The sequence below is a fragment of the Peromyscus maniculatus genome, chromosome 18, assembly GCF_049852395.1.
Source record: "Peromyscus maniculatus bairdii isolate BWxNUB_F1_BW_parent chromosome 18, HU_Pman_BW_mat_3.1, whole genome shotgun sequence".
Lineage (NCBI taxonomy): Eukaryota > Metazoa > Chordata > Mammalia > Rodentia > Cricetidae > Peromyscus > Peromyscus maniculatus.
In genome coordinates this window covers 4,417,420-4,443,391 of record NC_134869.1, presented here as the reverse complement: position 1 = coordinate 4,443,391, position 25,972 = coordinate 4,417,420, and the positions used below count along the sequence as shown (strand labels likewise).

At 41.2% G+C, this 25,972-nt stretch overlaps 1 protein-coding gene across 25 annotated transcripts in view; it reads right to left on the bottom strand.

The window, feature by feature from the left end:
- Positions 1 to 25,972, bottom strand: part of LOC143269220 (uncharacterized) — a 304,878-nt gene that overhangs the window by 256,452 nt on the left and 22,454 nt on the right. For 6 of the 25 annotated variants that reach the window (XR_013045633.1, XR_013045634.1, XR_013045635.1 and 3 more), the window contains exons 1-2: positions 22,365 to 22,551; positions 17,640 to 17,736 (exon numbers count right to left, since the gene is read on the bottom strand). The exons of 4 other annotated variants lie outside the window; for them this stretch is intronic. The gene's annotated coding sequence lies outside the window, so the exon portion shown is untranslated. Of the gene's footprint in view, positions 1 to 17,639; positions 18,524 to 22,084; positions 22,580 to 25,972 lie in introns of those variants that run through there. 15 more of the 25 variants (XR_013045649.1, XR_013045647.1, XR_013045654.1 and 12 more) reach the window with 7 other exon arrangements.

Sequence of the window (25,972 nt, the reverse complement as noted above, 5' to 3'; positions counted from 1 at the left end):
TTCACATGTCTCAAGGATTTCTGGTGATGGAAGTGCTGAGGCCAGGGAGCCCCACATTGAGCATCACTGCTCTCAGCCTTTGTGCTCATCCTGGTCCCTCATTGGAATCCCCTTGGGTGTTTATAAAGCCATCTGAATGTAGTGCCTCCCCATGGCAATACAGATCATGAGTTCTGGGTATCCTTGTAAGGAGAAAAATCTCTGTTCTCAAGACAGTGGGAATGTCATTGCAGATTTCAGATACCCCCCCCATCTGTGGCACAGACTGCTCAGACCTTCTTAGTCAGCTAGTCTGCTCCTAGAGGTCTACTGAGGGAGCTCATGTAGCCCTGTATCCTTCCCTATTGACACCCAGCCTTTCCTGGCCATGGGACAGTGAGGCAAGTCTAATGCACATCAGGAGGTCCAGTATAGAATTCATGGTGTGACATCCAGTGGGCTAGGGTAGTATAAAACAGAATCTTGATTTATGTGGTTCCTGAGACCTGTATTCATGGGGTTCTTTGCTCCTGGGGCCATGCCCTACCACAGGCTGAAATATGAGCTGAAGATGCTGAAAACACAGCATAAGAAGGAGATGTCAGATGTAAAGAAATTCCCCAAGGAAATTTGTGAGGCTTCGTACAAGTGCAAGGAGCTGAGTGAGCACACCAACTCCTACCGGTGAGTGCCTAATTTAGATGGGACCCCTGAAATTGTTAAGGACTCCTTCTGGTAGTCTGAAGTTTTTCCAGTCCTGCCTGATGCATCTGTCAGGAGGAATCTGTCCCATCCACCTCCTGCAGCCAAATGGTCCCAAAGACACACACAGAGGCTTATAGTACTTACAAACTGTATGGCCAATGGCTTAAGTTTCTGGCTAGCTAGCTCTATCATCTTAAAGTAACCCATTTCTATTAATCTATGTTTGCCACATGGCTGCTGCATGGCCAAGCTGCTGGCATGTTTCTCCTTGGGTGGCAGCTGGCATCTCCTCCACCTCTGACTTTCTTTTCTGTCTCTTCTGGATTTTTCTGCCTGGTTCCATCCTGCCTTGCCATAAGCCAAAGCAGCTTATTTATTAACCAATGGGAGTAACACTTATTCTCAGTATACAGAAGATATCCCACAGCAGCTTCTTCCCTTCTTCACCTTTGAACAAAGTTGGGCTGTGGTTCTAGACTGTTTACCTCTTAGCAAGCAGCCTGCCTTATAGCTCTTAGACTTCTGCCTCCTAAACTGAGTTCTCCTAAGAGTGAAGAGTCTGAGAGCCCCTCCCAACATTTTCCTGTCAACTTCTGGAGCTTCTAGAGAGAAAACATGGTTTGCACCATGAATGTTTTCTGTGGCTCTGGCAGGAGCTTACAGAGCTGGTTTCTATGGGAAACATGGATGGAATATATTCCCATTGGGTCCTCTGTCCCCCTTAGGGCATGGTTTTCCTCTACCTGCTCATGTTTCCCCAATATGGTGAACAGTTAAGCACCAGGGTGTGTGTGGAGGAAGTGGGGGATCCAGTTTTCATAGGTACATGGATCTCTTTTGCTGTCAGCGTGTTCAGAAGTAGTTTGAATCTTTCTGTAATTTGCCTATTCTCTGGCTTTGGCCTGCACCTGAGTGATGCTGCCATGGCTAATGCCGGTTCCTGCCCAGGGTTCATGGGGATGGGGACATGGGACCTTGCAGGAAGGATGGTATTAGGAGGCAGGAGTGGCAGATGGAGGTAGAGCTCATTATTTTTGATGACATTTCAGCACCCTCTACTGTCAGCTCCTGAGTGAATGGACTCAGCTAAAGGAAAAAGTGAGCACGTTGAAAGAGAACAACAGAAAGCTGCATGGGGAGCAGATTTTACTACAAGAATCCTGCAAGGAGGCAAGGAGGCTCTGTGAGGAGGCTCTTGAGAAGATGTATGACCTCTGGACAAAGCAGCAGCAGGTAGGTTGAAGCAGCAGGGCCAAGATGCCCACCTGTCTAACCACACACACACATACACACACCCATGTAACTCTCTACTCACTTATCCACCTGACCCATGCCATCCAATAGTTCATTTCTGTGATCATTCACAAGTCTTTCTGAGGAGTTAGCCTCTTGGAAGGCACTGCATGACTGCCAAGGAAACCCTACTGCTCTGCTAGAAGCTGCAGTCCATTGAGGGAGAAGAGTAAATCACATATCACTCACCTATGTGTCACTATGGTAGGAGCGGTGTTATGATGGGAGTCACTTAGGGAGTAGCACAGCGATCCAAGTGAGTGAGGTCAAGGGTCTGGGTCTCATTTGCTTGGCAGGGGTCATATGAGATCAGAGGCACGAACAGCATGGAAGGAGGAACGTCCCCTACAAAAATCAAGCAATGGATCTATTTTAAAATTAATAAGCAGAATTCTTTTCTTTCACGGCATAGAAGTAACTTCCCAGGAAATGTCTGGTTTGTTTTACTGGCTTCACACATGGAACCTGACATTTTGATGCTCACTCTATCATATTTATAGCTGTGTCTTAGGAAAGACTCCTCCTAATAGTTGTATAGAATATTGAATTTCAGGAAAGTGCTATGGGTGACCTAAGTAGCCTCCTACTGACTTAACTGGGGCGGTTTTCACATCATATACACTGTAATCCAGTCAAAAGTTGTTGGGTAATGACAATGGTGATTTCCATTTGCAACTGCAATCAATGTCTTTTGTGTCAGAATCTGGGCAGGTTTAGTGAGGAGACTATGATGGGTCAACTTGGATCTATCAGGAGGCTTCATGTCCAGCCCTCTTCCATGAGCACTTGGTCTTGTGTGGTCAAACTCATTTGTGCAGAGGTTGTTATTTATCTGTACAATCAGTGAGTCTGCTATAAAAACTGCCCTAGGAGGGGAAACAAGTTCAGGCCAGGGCAGAAAAGCCTGGCTGTGTCTAAGAGCTTGTAGACAGCAGGGCGGACCCACTACCTCTCCCTGTAGTACAAAAAGAGTTGCAACATTCCAGCCTCGTCCCTTCCCCTTCTGGGTTCAAGAGAGGTGTGTGTGTGTGTGTGTGTGTGTGTATTTGTGTGTTTTCTTATGTGTAATTTTGTGGGTATGAAAATATGTGCTTGAGCCTCTATGTGTATGTTCACTCACTCACGGAACAATGGGACATCTTTAAGAATGGTGGAGACAGATTTGAATGAGAAAGTACTGTGCCTAATCTGGTTAGTACCACTTTGCATCAGTCAAAGAACAGATGGTGTTGTCCATCATTCTGCATGTCCACACAGTTAACTACAACAAAAGACAGAAAACTGATGAAGGCTAAAAGGTTTTCAGGTATTTTCAGGTTTTTCAGGTTGAGGCAGAATTATTTATCTGCAAAGAAATCCTCTGGATAAAAACAAAGTAATAGGGTCTATAAAGGTGAGAAAGAAGCTACTGAGAGGCAGGAAAGGCTGCCTGAGAGTTTGTGTCCTCTGTTCTGGGTGAATGGTGGCTGACCACTGATGACTTCCCTGCATCCTGTTTTGTTTTTCTCCTCATTGTCTGCTGCCATTTTCCTTTCACCTTTGTTTAACCTTGGTTCAGCTAACCTTGTCCTTGGAGCTTGGCCTGGACTTTATTCCCTGAGAAATTCTGCACAGCAGAGGTGCTTGCGACTGCATCTCAGCCCAGCAGAAGTCCCACAGCTATGCTGAGGTGTGAGAAGAGGCTGTCTCAGTGCACCCCTTAGGCTCCTCACACTCTAAAGCACCCACTCCATGTTGTGTCTGCAGCACTCAGAAACTGCTTTTATTCCAAACTTCTTCATACTGAGTTAAAATCGGCCTGATGGAAGGTTGGGAGAAATGAGAACTATCAGATATTGGTAGGAGTGTAAGATGTTGTAGCCCTGTGAGAAGCTCTTTAAAATAATTCAGAATATTGAATGCAGATTCCAAGTGGACCATTGATTCCAGAGTGGAAAGTAGGTGTCCACAGAGAAGAGAGGACAACAGGGTTACAGCAGGACTCATCAGAACACCCCCAACTAGAAACTACTCAGATGCACATCCTTGATGAGTGCAAACATACAATGTGGTCCATGGAATATAGTTAAACATGGAATAATACATGCAATCCTTTCACTGAGCTAGTCAACCTTCTGTTACTCAAAGAAATACCTGACACAGTCATCTTACTTGGAGGAAAGGTTAATATAGACTTCTGAGTTTAGAGATTTTCTTGTTTCTGAGCATGTTGCTTTGGGCCTAATTTGAGGCAACCTGTGCTTTAGAGAGCTTCTTTAGGAGGAAGCTGCCCTCCCTGGAGGCACTGGGAAGCATTGAGTGAGAGCAAGGGGCTGGCCCATTGCCATCCAGTGGTCCAGTGCTGGGGAACTAAGCCTTCAATTCTCAGACTGGAGAACTTGCTAGGAGAGCTTGGATTACTGGTAAATGATCCCTGGGGTTCACCTGTCTGTGTACAGGTTTACAAGGCAAGCATTACATTGACTTATCTGCATACTGAATTCTTCTCCCAGATCACCAGGCATGCATGTGCTATACAGACACGCAGGCAGGCAACACGTGCACATATAACATAAAAATAAAATGAAAAATTATCTAAACAGAGTAAAAGTTCACAATCTTCTCCACATCACTGTGTTCAGAGGACCTTGCGTTTTCCTTTCTCTCTACTGGAATATGGGTAGAGAGGCTGTGGGTTAATGAAAGGTCACTTTCTTCTTCATAGTATCCCAGGTGATCTCATATTACATCAGTGTTTTCTGGTAAAGCAAACATGGAGACAATGTAGTGTGCTTCTATGTGTGCATCCATGTACATGTGTGTGTTCAAGAGTGTGTGTGTGTGTATGTGCATGTGTCTATATGTACAGGGGTGCAGACAACCCTCTCCTAAAAACACAATGTTCTAATGAACAGGAACATCAAAGACTTGAGGAAGATCTTCAGTCCCTGATGAAGCAGAAGGAGCTGCTCACCCGGCAAAGGGACTTGGCAGCAAAGCTGCAGCATCACTTCACTGTGTCCCAGATGAGGTAGGAGCTCAGGCTTCCAGAAGCAGGGGGATCTAAGTGGATCCACTGTACCTAGATCTCTGTCCTCTGAGTTTCTGTTCAATTGGTAAAGCTCCTAACCACAGCCAGTGAATGAACACCTCAGAGTGCAATTGCTGTCTCAGTCAACAGGAACTTCCGGCTAGGAAGCAATATGCTTTCTCCTTGGTCTTATGGGGATTGTGTCCCCTTCTTCCCGTCTGAAAACTCTAGTATGCTATGAGTATCTCAAATCTAACATTAGATCTCCTCCCAAATATTCCCATGGCATCCAGAAACCTACAGGGGGAATCATCAATCATGAAGGAAAGTGTGTCCTCCTGCAACTTTATTTTCCATCAGGAACATCACATTTAGAGATAATTGTCTACCCTTCGGCAGATTTGAATACAGCACATTTCTGCTGATTGCAGGCTCTCTGCAGTGTTTATCAGTTTCTCATGCGAAGATTTACTCTGGTCACAAACAGAGTAGGAGTTGACAAGCTAATCCCATGCAGGGGTATGGGCTGTAGGATTAATCAGAGCCTTCTCTGCATTGCTGTGTAGGCTCCACTAGAGGACAGGCATAGAGTTGTCCAAGAGGTTCTCATTCACCTGGTATCTAATCAAGGACAGCAACATTTCTCCTGACCTGTTCCTCAGACCTTGTCAAACTGATATTTCTCAAAAATGATGTCTTTGGATTGCTGGAGAAATATGCTGTTTTTTTCTAATCCAGCACAGTGTGTATTTTCCAGTTCAACTTCTTGGAGTTTTTAAAAGTTGAGGAAAAAATCCTGCCCGGGTTCTCTCTGACCCTTTTGCCTTGGGGAAGCAGGGAATGAACTCAGCTGAAAGGTAAAGCTCGATTGTCTAGCTGAGTAGATCTGATGAGGGCTCAAAAGTTGACATGGCAGGTCCCCCAGGCTTGTGTCCCAGCTGCCTTTCTCCCCTAGGTTTGAAAACCTCCAGCAGGAACTGAAGCAGACCACAGCCCAGGATGAGAGCCTCCTGCAGATGGAGCTGCTCAAGCAGAAACACTATGTCCCAGGCAAGTAAGTCACCACTGAGCCCCATCCCCAGCAGCCAGGGTGTTCATGGGGTGTGTTTCCTTCCTTAACTTTTGTTTACTAGGGGTGAATAGGCCCTGATTTTCTTGCCATGTGCACAGCAAAACTGTTTCTGAATCATATTTTCTTTTCTGATTTTCCCTGACAGTACCTGTTAAGGAGACTGGGAAGGCTGGAAGAAGCCAAAGACACCTTGAAGGCATGACATTCTACACTCCAGGTTCAAGGCCTCCTCAGAAAATGCCACCTCTTTTCAGCTTTGAACTCACTAGTGAGGCAAATATCAACCTACCATGAGGCGGTCCAGCCATAATCGGATCCACATCTGTTGGCTCACTATCCCCAGATAAAAGTTTGTGTAAAAACAAGTCTAATATACAGAGAACACAACACAAATTGCTACGAACCCTGACTCCATATGTGATGGAAATCTGACAAGGAATACTGTGTTAATGTCACACTGCCATCCAGGCAGACCACACCAAAAGCATAAGATTCTCTCTAGTGCAGTGCTAAAGCTGAAGCCATGTCATGGGCACGTGTAGCTGAAGATAATTCACTACAGAGAATACGCCAGTTCCTCACCTCTTTTGCTCTTCCATAATGAAATTCCAAAGGAAACTGAAATTTTCCTTTTTTTTTTTGGTTTATATCTTAGGATATTTATGCTTAGGTTTTTTGGTTTTATTCATTTTCGTTTAAGGTTGTGTTAAATTTTGTTATACTTTTCTTCTTGTCATTGCTTTAATAGTTTGCTAAGGCTATATACTGTATATAATGACTGCTGTTTTGAAAACTCCCATTGAGTAAAATGAATGTATTTTATGAATAAAATAAATTTCAAACTTTTCATTCTAAGACTCTTCTTTTTATTTCCTGATTTCCTTTATACAAGTTTAATGAGCGTTCTCATTTCCTGAGAGACCTGGATTTTAAATTAAATTCCACCTGCATTTTAAATTAAAAAGGCTTGTTAGCTGTCTGTCCTGTGAGTCTTCTGAGACAGGAATAAATGCTCTTAGATGAGGTTTCACATGCCTGCAAACCCAGAAATCACAGGCTTGGGTGTATCTCAGTAAGTTCCTGGAATCTTGGGCTGCACACAGATTTCCCAGCCATGGGCCTCGGGGCTACACAAGTGGGTGGCGACTTGGATGTTGGTTTATAGCCTACCTCATGTATACCCACTAGATAATAGAAAAATTAGACATATTGTATCCTTGAGGTCATATATTTAGCTAAGAGTAAAATGTTGTACACTGTACACACATGTTCACGGAACTTCATGTAGACCAAATTAAAGGGAAACACAAATATACTGTTCCAGGCCACTCAGGAAATGAGAACGCTCATTAAACTTGTATAAAGGAAATCAGGAAATAAAAAGAAATCTGCCTCTGGTTTTCTTGAAATATATCATGAGTGATAAGTGAACAGCAGAGCTGATTTCCTCCAAGACAATTTAGGATATTTTGTGGCGCTTTTGTTTATACTTATGGGTGTTTTGCCACTACATACATGCAATTCCCACAAAGGCCAGGTGAGGGCAGAATCCACCTGCATTTTAAGTTAAAAAGGATTGTTAGCTGTCTGTCCTGTGAGTCTTCTGAGACAGGAATAAATGTTCTTAATGGGTGAGCCATCTCCACAGTCCCTGTAATAGACCCTTGTCCTCCCGGCCCTAAGTGCTGTATTAGGTGGATTGGATCACTCCCCACCAAAGACTGAAGTTTATTGAAAACTGTAGGGACAGGCATGCTAATTGTCTTAGGCTACCACACATTCATTCAGGGCTCTCATAGGTTCAGGATCCTGCCCTAGTCACTGACTGTCAGATTGGAACAGATTTGCTAGATCTCTTCTAGGCTGACAACACCTATGAAGCCTGTCTGTTGTAATAAATATTGAGAAGACCGTCCTGGGGGTGGAGGCAGGATGAGGAATCCCTCTTGATGGTCTGATAAGCAAAGTTGGGAGGAACCTCATGACTAGGTGGAGTGGATGGAGCCTGCATCAGGGGCCACATGTCTCTGGTGCAGAGAGATTCTGTGCAAAACTAAAGAAGGAGAGAAGTGGTTGAAGCTGCTCTTTTACCACAGCAGATCTCAGATCATATTGAGAAAGTTCTTCCAGAGACTGATTTACTCTGCTGAAGCTCCTCTGGAATAGATCTGACTCCTGAGACTGACAGTGAGGCAGAGATTTAATGTGTAAAGAAAGTTATCCCATATGTCTCCAGACTGGAGCTCTCACATCAAGGGTAAAAAGAACCTACTGTCCTCTGATCTTCCTGTGTGTGTGGGAGGGGGTGCCAGGTCTTACCCCACTGAAGCTAAGACATCTGTTTTTTTTTTTTTTTTTTGGTTTTTCGAGACAGGGTTTCTCTGTGTAGCTTTGCGCCTTTCCTGGAGCTCACTTGGTAGCCCAGGCTGGCCTCGAACTCACAGAGATCCGCCTGGCTCTGCCTCCTGAGTGCTGGGATTAAAGGCGTGCGCCACCACCGCCCGGCTACTTGTTTATTTTTATTTTTACATGCTAACCAAAATTTCACCTCCATCCTCTCCTCTCAACCCTCCACCCACCTCCACTCTTCCTGATCCACATCCATTCCTCCTTCTCTTTTTTCTCTTCAGAAATGGGCAGGCCTCCTATGAATATCTGTCTGCCATGTTATATCAAGTTGTGGTGGGACTAGGCATGACCTCTTCTATTAAGGCTGGATGTAGCAATTCAGTAGGAGGAATGGGGTCCAAAAGCAGGAATTAGACACAAGCTGTGCTCCCACTGTTAGGAGTCTCACCAGAAGACCAAGTTATACACCTGTAAAATATCTGCAGAATGCCTAGGTCAGTCCCATGCAAGCTACGTGGTTGGTGGTTCACTATGAGCCTAGGTTAGTTAGTTCTGTGGGATGCTTCTGGGGCTCCTGACACCACTATCAAATACAAATTTTAATTGTTTATTCACTAATGTACATGCATTGGTGTTTTTTCTTCATGTATGCCTGTGTGAGGGTCTTGATTCCTCTAGAAATGGAGTTACAAACAGTTATGAGCTGCATCGATTTTTTCATTATTTTAAAAATTAATTATTTCATATGATGAGTGTATGGAAATCTACCAATCAAATATAAAATAATAACATCTATCATTTACTTATTTTGAGAGGGGGAAATACATACATACATATGATAGAGAATGAACATACACAATACATCATACCATTCTGTCATTCTGTTTATATAGAGGTCAATGAACAAATTAGGAGGAGTAAGCTCTTTCCTTCCACCCAACTGGGCATCTCATTGGCCCTTCCCTGGTACTTTCCATGATCAACTCGTGGCTTTCTGCCTTAGAGGGTTTTCTAGAGGTTCTGAAACTTAGAGAATATTATTATTAAAGTGCATTGTGAAAAATTTGAGCTGAATTTTGTTTCAAATAAATGACACTCTTAATAAAAGCTCACTGTAGTGGTAAGAATTCTTGATGGGAGGAGGGTTGCTGTTTGTCTAGCTTGAAGAAACTGCTTGTCCAGAGTAATTCATGGGAAAAGGCAAAAGTGAAGTTACTCTGACATGCAGGTGAGTGAGTTCACTGGAAATAACCAGTGAAAAAGCACCAAGGAAGATTCTGGGGTGAGTCATTGAAATGCCATGTTTCTTCTTGGCATTGTGCCTTTGAGAGTCTGTCTTTTGTGTCCTGTACACTTCCCTGGTCTAAGGCTATTGGTCATTTGTGCTGTGCAGGCCCCTGTGGACAGTTCAGGTTTCAGCATTTAACCAGGTATAGCAATAATTACATACTTATCCCAATATAACATTCTTACAAAAGTCAAAATTTCCAAGGCACTTCAGAAGTTAAATAGCCTTTGTGGTTATTGCATGTTTTAGAATACGAATGTCTCAGCCAGGCGGTGGTGGCACACGCATTCAATCCCAGCACTCGGGAGGCAGAGGTAGGTGGATCTCTGTGAGTTCGAGGCCAGCCTGGACTACCAAGTGAGTTCAAGGAAAGGTGCAACGCTACACAGAGAAACCCTGTCTCAGAAAAAAAAAAAAAAGACTAATGTTTCAAAGACTTAGTGAAAAAATATTCCAGGTAAATGAAGTACCTTGTATATTTCAATCTCTAGATACTTTTAAAACAAAAATTACTGAAAAGATGATGCAAAATTACATGAACAGAACAAGATATACATAGGTTCACCTTTAAATTTATATAATTGCTGCACTTCAGGATCAAATATGAACACATTTCATTAATTACAGCCAGACAAATGACATTTTGAGAAGTGTTTCCATAGCAAGGACCAAAGGAACAGCCTCATAGTGCATGCCATGAATGACATACAGGAGGGGACACCATGCCCACACTGCATAAGAGGTCCCATGAAGATCTGCACAACCCTCATGTGCCTAACAAGGAAGCCACTAGATCAATGGAGGACCATCCTCTGCTGTTATATTAACTGCCTGTGATATGCCTTCATGGGAGTAGATCACAGAAGAAAGGAAATGCAGCAGGGACCTTGTTGGGACTCTAGTTTGTTATCTTTACTGAGAAGCAACAATTTTCCACATGAGCTCATGGTGCCTCTTTACCATGCCCACAGTCACCAATGCAGCAGCAAGGACTCTCCCAAGCACCACTGTCTCCTCCCTACTTCACCTTTCTGTTTGTGTAATATGTAGTTTATTTCATCTGGAGTCTGTGCTGTGTGTGTTGGTGTCTGTGCCAACTTACCTTGGAAAGAGCCAATGTTCCTCAGAATATACATGAGATATAAGAGAAGGGCTGTAAATACTGTCCTCTATCAATATACACATGTTAATTTTTTCAGAAAGGCTGAGCATAATCCAAGGCTAATTACAAATTACAAAGTAGCTTCAGACAAACCTGGACTCAAATGTATCCACTGCTTCAAACCTAAAGAGAACCAGGTACTACACAGTCCCAGAATATCAATGTAAACAGGCTTAACTCTAACACAAAAACTGCCTGGATAGAGCCATACCCTGAAAATAGCTCATGCCAACATCGTCCCTGAAAAAGCCCATGCTAAGTACCTAAAGTGAAAGTAGACCAGGATTCAACATTAACCAAGATGTCAAGACAAAAGAATTCCAAGGCCTGAGGATGAACCTGATGAAGACCAGGAATAAAGCCTAAATTAACAAAGTCTTTCCCTCACCCAGAAAAGCCAGAGACCAACCCTAAGAATAAAATTTCCAAACCCTGACCTAAAAGAGGCCTGCACCAAAACCTGAAGCTGAATAAGCTCTGACCCAGAGGAAAAACAGAGGTATCCCTGGGCCAGTCCATTAAATGGAAGAGCCAAGGCCAAAGGCGAAGGAAAAGTAACACAATGAAATGCAACAAAAAGAAAAGAAAAGAATGGCCATGCCTAACCTTGACCCTGAAGGAGGCTGGCCGCAACCAAAAGGGAAATGAGTACTACCATATCCCTCAGAAGAAAAAGACTTGGCTGGAAGAAAGAAAAGGAGAATATCCATGCCTCAAATTTACCTGGACTGAAGCCAGGGCCCTCACCAAGATGAGAAGTTGGCTTCAGCATAACTCTGACCCTGAAGAAGACTGGGCCAAACTAAGAAAGGACATGGGCCCAGACCAATCCCTCAAATGAAAGAGGCCGGGACAAAGCAGGAAAAGGGAACACAGGGGCCTAACACTAACCCTGACAAAAGCCTGAGAAAAAACAAGGAGAGAAGAAGACCTGGGACATTCTCTTAAATGAAAGAGGCCAAGAAAAAAAAAACTGTCTATAATCCTTACCCTGATGAAGTATGGGCCTAAGCAAGAAGAGATGTGGGCCACTTCATAAGCTTAAGGCTGAAAAAGACCAAGCCAAAACCAAGAAAATTAGTGGGCCTGAGTCCAGTCCTCACTATGAATATGTCTGGGCCCTAATAAAGAAGAGAAGTGGGACTGGGCCATCCCCTTAAAGGAAGAACACCCAGAGAAAACCAGGAAAACATCTATGCCCAGGTCTAATCCTTATTCTGAAAACACCAAGGACCAAATGAAGAAGGAGGTCTGGGGCAAATATTGACTGGGAAGAATTCAGAACTCATACAAAGCTCATAGAACAAACTAGGCAAAATCAAATGTTACAAGCCAACCACAGACCTTGATGAAGAGAAATCACAAACCCTAAAGTCAAGGGAGCTCCTGCCAACCCAATGAGAGATAAGTGGCAAGACTTAATGTTGACCCTAGGAAGTCCAGTTTGAAGAAATAATTTAAATGGAGCCTGATCCAATCACAATGGAGAACTCTTCCTAGAACAAACACTGATCAAGGAGCCAAAAACTAAGACCTGTGTGAAAGGAGTCCAGGCAATGCAAGAAGAGAAACATGCCTGACCATAAACTGCTTTCAGTGGAGACCTGCAGCCTACTGAGCAAGAACTAAGCCCAAAAGCCCTGAACTTGAAGGATGTGTGAGCAGAATATTTTCTTCTTCATCCAACGCCCTAATCAAATGGGAGCCAGAAATACCATGTTCTCAATAGAGCCAATGGTTCCATTACAGATGAAAGCAAATGGACACTATTAACATATTTGGTAGTTAGAGGGAACTCTGATCCCAGACCTTGATATTTTATAGTCAATCAAGGCCTCAAAAGAGACACACTGAAGAATGTTTGTTGAAAATCTTAGACACTCAAACTTCATATACAGATATAAGTTGATATCCTGAGTACCACTGTGTGGAACACATACATTTCATTTACAAGACATACCATCCTCAACACATGCGTGCCAGGATGTGCTACTCACCATATGATCCAAGCTCTCATCTGGGTAACCAATGAATATGAACATAGCATAATACAAATGGTGTTATACTGCACGCTGTTGTAGCCTGATAAAACTCCAAATCTTGATTTCAACTGATATTTTTAGGAACAATCAAGTCTCAAAAGTAACACCCCTTCATGATAAAGGTCTTGGAGAGATCAGAAATACAAGGAACATACTTAAAACTAATAGAGGCAGTTTACAACAAGCCAACAGCCAACATATAATTAAATGAAGAGAAACTCTAAGTGATTCCACTGAAATCAAGGACAAGACAAGGCTATCCACTCTCCCCATATCTATTCAATATGTACTCAAAGTCCTAGCTAGAGCAAAAAGACAACAAAAGGAGAGCAAGGGGATACAAATTGGAAAGAAAGAAGTCAAACTTTTTCTATTTTCAGATGATATGATAGTCTACATAAGTAACCCCCAAAACTGTATCAGGGAATGCCTGCAGCTGATAAACCCCTTCAGTAATGTGGCAGGATACAAGATAACTAAAAAAAAAAAAACAAAAAACAAAAAAAAAAACCAGTAGCTCTCCTATATACAAATGATAAATGGGCTGAAAAAGAAATCAGAAAAACATCACCTTTACAATAGCCACAAATAATATAAAACACCTTGGGGTAACTCTAGCTAAGCAAGTGAAAGAGCTGTATGATAAGAATTTTAAGTATCTGTAGAAAGAAAATGAAGAAGATATCACAAAATGGACAAATCTCCCATGCTCATGGATAGGTAATATTAACAGAGTAAAATGGCAATCTTACCAAAAGCAAACTACAGATTCAATGTGTTCCCCATCAAAATCCCAACACAATTCTTCACAGACCTGGAAAGAACAATACTCAACTTCATATAGAAAAACAAATAACCCAGAATAGCTTAAACAATCCTGTACAATAAAGCAACCACTGGAGGCAACGCCATCCCTGACCTCAAGTTTTGCTATAGAGCTACAGTAATAAAAACAACTTAGTATTGGCATAAAACTGACATGTGGACCAATCAATTGAATTGAAGACCCTGACATTGATCTGCATACCTATGAACACCTGATTTTTGACAAAGAAGCCAAACCTATACAATGGAAAAAAAGAAATCGTGCCGGCATAACTGGATGTCAACATGTAGAAGGCTGCAAATAGATCTATATCTGTCACCTTGCACAAAATGCAAGTCCAAGTGGATCAAAGACCTCAACATAAATCCAGTTACATTGAACCTAATAGAAGAGAAAGTAGAAGTAGCCTTGAATGCATTAGCACAGGAAACCACTTCCTAAATCTAACACCAGTAGCACAGACACTGAGAGCAACAATTAATAAATGGGACCTCCTGAAACTGAGATGCTTCTGTAAGGCAAAGGACACGGTAAATAAGACAAAATGAGACCCTACAGAATGGGAAAAAATCTTCACCAACCCCACATCTGACAGAGGGATGATCTAAAAAATATGTAAAGAACCCAGGAAACTAGACATCAAAATACTGAACAATCAAATTAAAAATGGGGTGCAGATCTAAACAGAATTCTCAACAGAAGAATCTCAAGTGGCCAAAAGACTATTAAGGAAATGTTCACCATCCTTAGCCATCATGAAAATACAAATCAAAATAACCCTGAGATATCATCTTATACCTATCAGAATGGCTAAGCTAAAAACACTGATATAAGCTTATGTTGGAGAGAATGCGGAGCAAGGGCAACACTCTTCGAATGTTGGTGGGAATGCAAACTTGTACAGCCACTTTGGAAATCAGTATGGAGGTTTCTCAGAAAATTGGGAATCAATCCACCTCAAGAAGCAGCTATACCACTCTTGGGCACACACCCAAGGAATGCTCAGTCATACTACAAGGATACATACTCAAGTACGTTCACAGCAGCATTATTTGTAATAGCAAGAACCTGGAAACAACCTAGAAGACCCTCAACTGAAGAGAAAATGTGGTACATATACACAATGGAATAATATGTAACAGTAACAAACAATGACATCATGAAGTTTTCAAGCAAATGGATAAAACTAGAAAATGTCATCCTGAGTGACGGAACCCAGACTCAGAAGGACAAACATGATATGTACTCACTCATAAGTGGATACTAGATGTAAAGCAAAGGATAACCAGACTACAACCCACAGCTCCAGAGAAGCTAGGTAACAAGGTAGACCCTAAGAGGGACACATGGATCACCCTGGGAGGGGAAATAGATGAGATCTCCATGAGTAAACTGGGGAGGAGGGGGGTGATGGAGGGTAGGGGGTTGGGGATGAGAAAATAAGGGAACAGGATGGTGGATCTGGAACAGGGACATAGTGGAAGAGCAATGAGATACCATGATAGAGGGAGAAATCATGGAGATAGGGTATAACTGGGTGCTAGGGAAGTTCCCAGGACTCCATCAGGATGACCTAAGCTTAGATGACTAGCAATAGTGGAGAGAGTGTCTGAACTGTCTTAGTCCAGTAATCAGATTGGTGAATACCCTGTCATCATAGAGCCTTCATCCAGTAACTGAGGGAAGCAGATCCAGAGATCCACTGCAGAACACCAGGCTAAACTCTGGGAGTCCAGTCAAAGAGAGAGAAGAGGATTCTGTGAGCAAGGAGGCATCAAGATCATGATGGGGAAACCTACAAAGCAACCAAATCAAACTAGAGGGAACTCATGAACTTTAGACCAACAGCTATGGAGCCTCTGTGGGACTGGACTAGGCCCTCTGCATAATCAAGACAGTTGTTTAGCTTGATCTGCTTAAGGAGCCCTCTGGCAGTAGTATCAGGATCCATCCCTGGTGCACAGGCTGGTTTTTGGAGCTCACTACCTATGGTGGTACACCTTGCACAGCCTTGATGCAGAGGGAGGGGCTTGGACTTGCCTCTACTGAATGGACCAGTCTCTGCTGACTCCCCATGAGAGGCCTTACCTTGTTGGAGGAGGGAGTACGGGGTGGGTTGAAGGGGGAAATGCTGGAAAAGCAGGAGGAGGGAAGAGAGGGGTATCTGTGCTTGTTATATAAAATGAAAAAAATTCTTAATGAAAAAAAGAAAGAAAAATATATGTATGAGAGAAGCAGTACATTATGGCCAATTCACTGGGCATGATGGAGCTGTGTTTACAGAAGAGATGAAAATTAAATGGTTGCTTCATCAGGGACTTCAGGACCTGTGTGTGGCTCTCCAGCCTTTGCAGAGCCCAATGGAAGAAAGTGATCTTGTGGAAACAATTAACAGTTTAAGGAAAGGATGAAGTGTTGTATAACAATTTTCCTTATTATGACATGATATTCTTTACTGTTATTTTTGAGATTATAATCACATTATTTTCTCTTTTCATTCATCCTTCTAAACCTTCCCTATACTCTTCCTTGCTCTCTTTCTAATTTATGACCTGCCTTTTCATTAATTGCTGTTATAAGCTTGTGTGTGTGTGTGTGTGTGTGTGTGTGTGTGTGTGTGTGTGTGTGTATGCATGTAGTTATATATTCTTAAATGTAAACCAATCATTTTGTATAGCTAGAATATATGTTTTCACGACTGACCATTTGATATTGAGTATCCAAGTAGTGTGCTCTTCCCTGGGTAGGGCTATTTCCTTAAGTCTCAGAAAGTTCTATGAAGTTCATAATACCCAGCAATTAAACTATGGCTGGGAAAGCTGAAACTTACAGGATTAACAAGGCCCTTCCACTCCCAAGGTTAAATAGGTGGTAACTAAGGAGAACTGAAGAAATGAGACCCTCTGTCTCATTCAGCTGCAAACAAGTCATGCAGACACATTCAGAATTCTAGTCTTCATGAGTCACCCATTCTAATATGAGACTTTGTGATGCCACACATTACAGATATTCATATTCTTATAATTATTTCCATACCTATTCTCCTGTATTAACCTCAATAAATGCATTCATTTGAGGGAATAGGAATTACACAGTCTTCTCTGGGAGGCAGACAGATAAAGGGGAACTGATAAGTAATACAAATGGCCAACTTCTGGCTTCCTTTTTATTTTCCGTACTGAGACAAAGGTTTAGTAAGCTTTGTCTTCCACCAGCAGACTGCCTCTTCCAGCTGTCTGGTTCAGGACAGATTGGTATGTTCACAGTCAGTCCTGAACATGGTCACCTGAAGCTGCAGGTGATCACAGTTCTTGTGAGTGAGCTATGGCTTATGTCATGTCCAAAAGACAGCACGTCACAGCAGTTCCCCTCACGCTCAGTCAGGACACTCGGGGCCCATTTCCATGATGTTTCCTGTGTCTAACAGAAGTGGTTAATCTACAGGTCCCATTTAGCAATGAGCATTCATGGTCACTTCAACATTCTAATGTTATGAGGCTGTGCATTCACTGATGCCTGCTACCGAAAGAAGGACCTCTGACCAAGACTGAGAGCTGAAGAGATCTAGATGTAGAAACAGAAATATTTACAAAGCAGTTGCTACTACACAAAGTAACAATAGTAGCATCATCGTAAAGGTTATGATCTGTGAAGCCAGTGACTTTTGACCAGGTACACAGTACTAGGTATTAATTCCTTCCTATAGTGCAGGCCTCACGAGATCAGAAGTAAGTTAATTAAACAGTGACTCCCATGTCACTATTGCACCAGTGATTTTCACATATTCTGTAGGCCACCACTTCAATTATATTTGCTTATGCTAAAATAAAAACTCATAATTTCATAAGATCCTATTTGTGGATTTTTGGTCTCATTTACTATTGGATGAGAGTCCTACTCAGAAATCCCTTACCTGTTCTTGGAAGTGGGACTATTTTCTCTACTGTGACCTTTGACAATTTCAGGGTATCAGGTCTTATTTTGACATCTATGATGCATTTGGTGCAGAGCTTGTGTACGGTAGAAGATAAAGAGCAGAGTTTCATTTTCTGCATGCTGAAAACAATTTTTCATAATGACCATATCTGAGACAGTATCTCAAATGACAACATATATGTGAGATACAAATATGTGTGCAAAGTTATACTAGGTACTCACAAGTGCATTCTGCTTACCAAGTGGACCACTTTGAGGGAACCAGCCATGCAGTAATATGAGGTCAAGCTCTGACCACTCAGAGTAAGGAAGGCATGGCAACCACTTGCATTAAAATAAATTTGCAGCAGGACTTACAGCCTGGCTCAAACACTACAGATTAGGTGGCCATTTTCTTGGGCCCCCAAACCCATTCTCACACTAGTAAAATATAAACAACGTAAATACAGAAGAGGACAAATGATCCTTTGGTGATGAGTAATATTTAGATTGCCCCATAATTCCAGCTTTAAGTGTCTTTTTAATGATTACAATTTTTACCAAATCTAATTTTTTAATGCTGCACAGGAAGTGTAAAAAAGAGCATATATGCTGTGTTTATTGTAAAATAAAACATGCTGGGTACTGTGGATGCTATAATGATGGTTATGAATGAAAATTTAAGATAGACATACCAGCTGAGTCACTCCTGGGTGTGCCTACTTCTAAAAGTGCACTCACTATACTGAATCATGTATATGTGTGTATGTGAGTTTGTGTGTAATTTTTATCATTGTGCTACCTACAACACAGATGATTTATGGAATGAGCTTAGAAGACCACCAATATACTAATGGATAAACAAAGTATGATATACATAAATAATGCAAGATAATTCAATAAAAAAAGAAAACCTATAGAAAAAATTAATTATATAATTATCAAGAAAAATGCTGCAACTATGTATCATCAAAATTTAAAAAATAGACAGGTCTCCAAAATACAAATATCCCATATGGATTTAGAAAAAATATCAAAGTAGGAGGAAAGTTTTTGAGGAAGCATGAGGGCACATATTTTAGATGGAGGGAGTATAACAGGGTAGTGAGGGGATGTATATGAGCAAATTAGTGACTTTGTATAATTAATATGTACAGAATAACAAGATTAATTTTAGAAGTAACAAAACAAAAAAGAATTACTTATATGCATAAGGGCTTATAGATTTTAATAAAACTAAACAAAATGACTACATTTTTACTATCCTCTAAACTTCTCTTAAAATGTTTGAATGATGGGGCTAGAGTTGGCCTCACAGAAAAACAAACACTGTACTCTTTCAAAGAACCTGAGTTCAGTTTCCATCACCCATCACAGTGATTCATAATCAAACACCAATGTCCCTAGTTCCAGGAAATCTGGAGCCTCTCCTTATCTCTGTGGGAACTGCTCTCCTATGCACATACCTCCCCCTATAAACACATATGTGGAATTTTAAAAGTATTCTCTCCAAATTTCCCTATTGAGTTTTCTGGAACCAGAGAGGCAGAGAGGGTTGCGTGGATGCTGTACATGACGTCAGTTCATTCTCACACTCTCAGTTGTAAGAATAAAGGAGTGTAATTAATAAATTATAAGTACTATAAGGTCATTCTGGAACCCAGAATCCTAAAAGATTTACACCAGTATATAAAATTATTGGACCACGTAAGAAATCTGAGTTGTATAAAGTTGATGCAAATAAATCTGCATAAAAATTAAACATTATAGCTTGGCAGTGGTGGTGCATGCCTTTAGTGCCAGCACTCGGGAGGCAGAGCCAGGCGGATCTCTGTGAGTTCAAGGCCAGCCTGGTCTACAAACTGAATTTTAGGACAGCCAGGACCACACAGAGAAACCCTGTCTCAAAAAAAAATAAAAAAAAGAATTTGCCGGGCAGTGGTGGCGCAAGCCTTTAATCCCAGCACTTGGGAGGCAGAGGCAGGTGGATCTCTGTGAGTTGGAGGCCAGTCTGGTCTACAGAGCGAGATCCAGGGAAGGCTCAAAGCTACACAAAGAAACACTGTTTCAAAAAAAAAAAAAAGTAATGCATATCCCTGCCCTTCCACCTTTCAAGTGAAGATGCAGAGGATTGAAAAGGGTTAAAAAAATTTAAATATTATAAGGGCTTTCTTGGCATTTCATTACTTCTAGTCAATGAAAGTTACAGTGTGCTTAAATTCCATCACCATATTATCATACATCATGTTTATTTAATTAAGAAGGATTACAAAAGCTTTGAAGTCCACCATAACAAAAGACAGAAATTTTGGCATCAATAATCTGTAAACTATAAACTACTATTTGATCTGGCTGACACAACACACAATGGATGAGCTCCAAAGGTCTGGCAGCTTCTAACATAAGTCACCAAGGAAAGAGCTCTGAGTTTAGTAGCCCATGGGCCTTCAGTGCCTGAAAAATAGCTATTAATTTTTTTAAAAAGACATCTGAATAACAAACTAGGTGAGGGGATAAATAGAATAAAAACCCAAAAGCAGACACAGAAAGACATTTTGGACAGAACCCATGAAGTTAAAACTATCAAGATAGAAGACTCAAACTAACCATGTAATTGCATTAAACATACAAGTCTAGATGGGAGAAATTGCCAGACTAGATAAACATACACAAAGGATTTCACTCTATGATGAATAGAAAACAAATGTATGGGCAGAGTGTCAGAGTAAGGAGGCAGGAAAAGGCAGAGTTCTTTAAAATGTCCTAGTACCCATGTTACTACCAAAGTAAACTGCTGAACAATAAATTTTACTAGGGAAAGTTTCTATTATGAATAACACAAATATTATAATATACATGTGTGTGATGAAAAGGGATCAATTTTCCAGGCAGACGGAACACTCTACTTAAAAAGAATTTAACTACGAATCCTCCAACCTGGTTGAGAAAGTGGATGGAAACTGACAAATCCACAATTAAAGTTGGAGATGGGAGTTGACAGAACAAAAGGAGGGAAAGTCCAACGCCTTTACTTGCAAATGTTCATTGTGTAAAGCGATGTTGGTCAGGTTCAAGGCCCGTGGCTTAGGTACACCATCAATACTAGACCTGAATGATACACAGCAGCTCCTAATGCCACTAAGATGATGGAGAGATGATGGAGAGGTGGGAAAGATGGGGGTCGGGGGAGTGAAGTGCTTTACTTTTTCTTCTTTTTAATTATTGTTTATTTTGTCTCATTTATATTCCCCTTTTCTTTCCTTTGTGGGGGGACTCTAAAAGAGTGAGAGGCAGATATGGAGGGACTGGCAGATGGGTAGGATTGGGGTACATGGTATGAAATTCCCAAAGAATCAATAAAAAAAGGAAAATGCATAGGTTAAAAAAATAAAATTTCACTTTCTACCATTTGTTAACATGAACTAAACAATAAGAATTCAAATGAATGAGGTTTTTGACTTTTAAAAAATATGAACATATGGAGTAATTCAGGGCAATTTTGACATAGGAACAAAAGTTCCTATCTAAAAAGGGTTAAAGATGATGCATTTAGAACAGAAAATTCCATTTTACTCTTGATATATCCACAGGATAAGATTGGGTAATAAGAAAAAATTAAAATTATAATTAAGTTCTCGTACTATAAAAAGAGAAAATAAGAAAGAAGCAGACAAGGAGAACATGAACACTGCTGTCAATCAATTTCACCTAACAGACATTTACAGAACACCTCCTCAAACGACAGCTTAAGACAACATTTCTAGAACACACAGGTCACTCTTCAACACACTCCGTGTTACAAGATACTAAACAGGTTTAAATAAACATAAAAGAGCCGATATAAAGTGATGTGTGCAATGTGACTACAGGGAAATTAAAATATAAGTTAATAGCAGAATAGTATCTTATTGTCACCAATAAATGAAAATTAAACATTTCATTCTTAAAATAATCAATAGATTAAAAGAGAAGTCATAGTAAGAGTAAAAGTATCGAAGTGGAAATAAAAGATAACAAAATTTATGGAATAAAGCTAAACCATAATTCGAAAAAAACTAAAACATTAAATGATTTTATATGAATGTGAATACATTTGGATTTTGCGTGTATGTTCTACAATAAGATCTCACTCGGCAGCACAGCCCAGTGTAGCCAGAGCTCTGTGTGGAGCCCAGTCTGTTCTCCAACTAATGGAATCCTGTTTCCCAAGGGCTTTGATTATAGGTATGAAATACTTAACACCTGACTTAAGTAATTTATAATCTGTGACATAAATTTTATATAAATACTAAAAAGAAAGTAAGAAGCCCCTAATCAATTTTTAAAATTCAATAAATTGAAAATAAATATGACAAGAAGTAAGAGAAAGATACCTATCTACATAACACTGATAAATCTCTAGGCACACTAGCGAAGAAAAATGAAAGAATACAAGTTACTCACATAAGGAATGAGAAAAGGGATATCGCAGATCCCACGGGCACTAAGATGCAGTAAAGAAATACAGAAAAGGTTAATCCTATAGCAATTTGGATGAAAGCCTATAATCATTCTTTCAGAACTGCATCCTGCCATCCTGGATCTTCACAGCAGGCATCGCGGCCTCAGGAGAACTGGGCTGTGAGGAGTCTCCAGGCTCTGAGAAGACTGCCCCAGCCCTCACTAGACCTGGCCTAAGAGGAGACTGCTGCCAAGAAGGCCTTTGCCTTCACCTCAGCCTCACCAGAACCGGGGCTGTGAGGAAGTCCAGACTCTGAGGAGATGGTGGTCTCCCACCCGTGTGGTCCACCCCTCAGAGACCCTGAGCCTGGCCACGGTGGCCTGGGGCGGCCTTCACCAGAATGAACTCCACAGACCTCCTCCACAACGGTTCAGCAGCTCCTCAGCAGTTCCTTCACCTCCTCAAGTCTGAGCATGCTCAATGCACCAGGCCGGAAGAACAAGGTGGAATGGGAGAGGTTTAGAGTCTCTGTCCAGATGCTCATTGGGCCAGAGTGCTTCAGGGGTGGGCTTAAGCCTCACATGCCATTTATGATTGGATGTGTTGCATGTGGCTCTATTTGGAGGCTGGCCTTTACTGGTGGGATGTGGCTTTGGTGGGAATGGTCTGCAGTGTCTCAAGAGACAAAGGCTGTGGAGCCTCTCAACACTGGGGGTCTGCACATCGCAGGCTTCCAGCTCAGCACAGGACAAGTGGGTACTCAGGCCTCCATGGTCTGCTCATAAGTTACAGAGGGAGGCCTTGTGGCCAGACCTGCACACCTACCATCCCACAGTTCTTGTTCTGTCTCACCTTGCCTCATCTTATCTGACCTAGCCTCACATCCTCTTACCTGGAGCAGAAGACCCATTTGGCCATCTGGGAGGCCACCAGATAGGGCTGCTTTATTGGAAACAGGAGAAAATTAAAATGACAACCAGAGAGTCACTTTCACAAAATCACACAGCTGCTTGTATGTGACAGGGACCCTAGTCAAGTCAATTCCACAGATGGCTAGATTAGAGTTGACTTCTATTCCGCAGAAGTGGCTGTGTTTAGTCCCAGTGAGGAAGTGGTATCTAACAATGTTGACATTGTATCAGGTCATCAGCTTGGCGTTCCTGTGACTCAGCATGGACAGGGAGCTTGCATCAGTCGGACTACGCTCTTATCATTCACCTCTCCAAGTGATTTGGTAAATTTTCGGCATGTCAAATGACTTAGTGGCTCATGGCTGAGAAATGACAAAAGCATACGTTTGAGTGATTTCATGATCTTTAAGATGAGAGCTGTCATGCAGAAGGGAAAGGAGGAAAACAGTTTGTGTCCAGGGAAACAGATTTTGTTTTAGTGTCACTGTGGGGCTTCTCAAGTTGTGCCTTCCATCAGGGTCACTTTGGGGAATGCAAGTGTTGTTGAATCAGTTGGCAAGATAGAGAAATATTTTGGGGCTGGAGATAATGTTGAAAGGAGGCAGAAAGTTCCACCTTCATCAAAGTATCTCATCCAGAGCTTTGTTCTTGCCAACTTCCACTCAATATTGGTAGGACTGTGTGAAAGACACAAGTGCAAGGTTTGAGACAGGAAACTGGAAAATAGAACTATGTTACTTTTGAGCTCTGCAGATGCTTTTAGAGAGAGCAACCTGGCAGTAGCTATATAAACTCCAATTTCATATGCCTTATACAAGCAAATACATAGATCTCACCTCCCAGTTTGAGAAATACATTTTATCAGGGAATAGTGGTGCATGTTTCTAAACCTAGCAACTTGGGAAGCTGAGGCAGGAGGATCATGAATCTGAGACTGGCCCTAGAGAGTGCCCTTCAGCTTTAAAAAATATAAAATTATTATATTCAACATAAATGGTCTTTTTCTATTTGTTAATAAAATAAGTATGCCTACATTAAAGAGACTTTATTGTTTTCTTATTTCTATTTATAATTTAATTCAATATTGAATGAGATACTATTATCAGTCAAATGTTATGAATCCATATTATCAAAGATAAGTTATGAGACACTAAAACAATTATTCTCCAAAGAAATTTGCTAGACAGTCTATTTCTGAGTTCATAATATTACATTCCAAATTCATTAGAACACCAGGTTTTGAGATATTTCTGCTGGATGTCTTTTTACCTTGGTTTGATTCCCTATTTGCTATGGCATTTATTTTTTCAGGATTGGAATTATGATAGACACTATTAACATTATGTGCTAGATGTATGTACACAGTTTCTTTATTGCTGCAAGCCACAAAAATATACAAAGTAGGATTTCACCTGATTATGACAAAGTTAACACCTGCAAGAAGCCAAAGGCCTTCCAGAGGTCAAGCTTAGGCTCAGGGAGCCTTGGTGATATTTGGCTTTTGATTATCAGTTGTTTTCTGCTATGAGTTTCTTGTGTGCTATTGTAGATTTTCTATCATTTGTGGGCACCATTTCCCCTCTACTAAAGGAATATTTAGATAACCTTCTGTGCTGACAGCTATGCACAGCCAGAAACCTAGCTCAAGCCTTCCTGTAATTATCATAATTGGCAGCATCTGGCCAGGTCCATCCCCAGATGGAGGAAAGTACCTTATAAGAGATACCTCTGTACTCTCTACGAACAGACATAAGTGTCCAGACTTCCTGTTTGAGAAGGCATGGCAGATGTGCCAATTAAGCTTAACTACCTCCTTTCCCAAATCCTACCTATCTCCCTTTTACTGTCACCAGAGGCATCTAGCTGTACACAGGTTGCCTAGTGACCGAGCACACTTTCCCTAACCCTCCAGAAAAAAAAGTTGTTAACTTGAATAGATAAAAACCACAGGAAAAAAGAAGACAGTTTTATTTTCTCCCATTGACCTAGCAACTTATAGAGTCTTAACATTTTCCACCAATCACGTTTAAGACTGTAGTGGAGCACATAAAATTTCTCTTCTTAAATATTACCTGAATTTAGCCTTTAGTTAATTCATTTCCCCATTAGTCACTTCTCTTTTGAGCTGCAAATGATAATTAAGTATTACTGCCTCTCTAAGTGATTCTTCTCATCCCTCCATTTGACCCTGGAAGCCTAGCTTTGCTCTGCCAAGGGATTACTGCTTGTAAGTGTATATTTACTGGGACTTCCAGGACACAGAGGGGACGGACAAGGGAAAAGAGAATGGAAGAACTAGATGGGTAAGAGCTTGAGAGGAACAAACTGAGATGGGGAAGAACTAGATTGAAGGGCTACAAGAGAGTACTAGAGGAACGAGACGGAAGAGCCAGATGGGAAAGAACAAGATGAGGAAGAAACAGATGAGAGAAGATGAGATGGGAGAGGAGATGGTATGGGAAAGAACCAGATGAATGAGAACCTACAAGGAACAGAACTAAGATGAAGAACTAAGATGAAGATAGAACCTAGAGGGGACAGCAGATAAATGTAGAGAGAAATCAGGCAAGAAAGGAGCTAAAATGAGAGCAGAATATAAGCTGTGTAGAGAGAGAACTGACCCAGAATAATAAAGTGTATGGACTAAGGAGTTTCATGTACATAGATTCATTTCTTTTCATCAAAGATTAATTATCAGCTGGTTGTAGATTCTTCCCAAACCCTGGGAGGGGACCATCGAGGGGCTGGACCCCCTTAGTCCCTGATACTTCATATGAGACTTTTAAAGGATTTGAATTTGGATTTTTAGGATATTAGAATATAGGACATCTAAAAGAGGATTGTATTATACTGTGAACTAAATATGAGGCTTGAGGGATAAAAGATTATATTGTATTTACAATTTAATTTGAATATCATTTTCTAAATATATCCTTTTTTTCTTCCTTTTTTTGTTTCCTTGCTGTGATGTGTGTATGT